Raw genomic sequence first — 1554 nt, 5'->3', positions numbered from 1 at the left:
TCCTTCAGCTGGGTTTTATAAAACCTTTTCACTTTAGGCCTCTGCCGCCGTGTACCCAAAAAAAGGTTCAATCAGTCAATTTCAACTTCTCGCGGGAAAAAAAAAGATCTTGCAAAGTTGGAATTGATTAATTGAATTTTTTAGTCCCACCCAGTCTGCTGTTACTACCGCAGTCACGCCCACCCAATGGGCCATGCCCACCCGGCACCCGACAATGCATACGTGGGTTTTGGGTTGCAGTTTGGACACTCGGTCTCTAAAAGGTTCACCATCACTGTTTTAGGGTATCCTAAAATACAGAAATATATGAATTTCTGCAATTCTCCAGTAAATAAAATTTATGAAGAGGCCAAGTGGGAACACTGAAAAAAAATCACTCCCACTTTGTCTACAAAAGTTGATTAGGTTAAAAATACTGTGACCTTTCTAAATTGCTTGGGTCCATCCAGATGGTCACAATCCGCAGTTTAAAATCACTTTAAAGGCAACATTGGCAGAAGGAAACATGACAGAAACTGACTTCTCAGTGGGAACATTTAATAAAATCAACTTCAAATTGCAAGAGTTTCACAGAATATACTCTGGGATGAACTGGGCAGACCAATGGGAATTGGTATGGTGAGAAAGGAGGTTAACTGGGTAAAGTCAGTTATTGGTCTGCATATTGTAAGCTATATACATTGGAGACATCTAGCCTGCTGTGTATGTGGCTATGATAATAATAGCAATAGATACAGAATAATAATAGGATATTTTTATTAGGACTAAGTATAAAATTATGAGCATTATTCTGGTTGAAAAATAATTACTGTATGAAGAAATTTAAATGTTGGGAACACTTTGGTATTCTGATCTTAAGAAAGCCACCCCAGGGGATCAAACAGGATATAAACTATGTAAATAAATAAATATATTTTCAATAACTGCTTTGTATGGATTGTCAGTCAGTGTGCGTACATTTTATAAGTATGTGTTGTGACTCTCAGTGACAAAATGGTCAATCCTCTCTCTCGAAGATACTTAAAAATGCTTTTGTGAAATCTATTTTTTTTATTTAAAAAAAACCCAACCCAGATGTATATTTGTAATTCCGTATTTTTGAACTTGAAACTCATCCATGCGCAGCAGCTTTTCTGCTGGCAAAGCATCCAAATGCAGCTGTTTAAGTATGCCAATATTTGAATTTAAAGCAATAGGCAATTTTGTTGAAGCAGGAGAATCTGCTCTTTCCCCTGGCAAAGATGCATCATCCTCAAATTACCTAGTTTATTAGTCTTCTTTGCCTTCCCTGTTAATGATATACTCTCCTTTAGCATTCCGACACTGGCTGTCAAGCATCTTCTAAATCAAATAATAAACGATGTAATTCTTTATGTTTAGTTTCCCCTCTTTTTCTTTAATGTAAGGGTATAGTGTTAGATTTTTCATCAGCAGATTTATACTGCTGGCAGTGACTGTATATTCATTGGATGCAAAGTTACTTATTACAAATGCATTAGAATAAGACAGGTTACAAAAATGTGTTCCAATATGGTGGAATGGCAGAACGGTTCT

The sequence above is a fragment of the Crotalus tigris genome, unplaced genomic scaffold (assembly GCF_016545835.1).
Source record: "Crotalus tigris isolate CLP2741 ecotype Arizona unplaced genomic scaffold, ASM1654583v1 scf7180000017631.5181431, whole genome shotgun sequence".
Classification (NCBI taxonomy): Eukaryota; Metazoa; Chordata; class Lepidosauria; order Squamata; family Viperidae; genus Crotalus; species Crotalus tigris.
Note: the sequence above shows the minus strand (reverse complement) of the source record.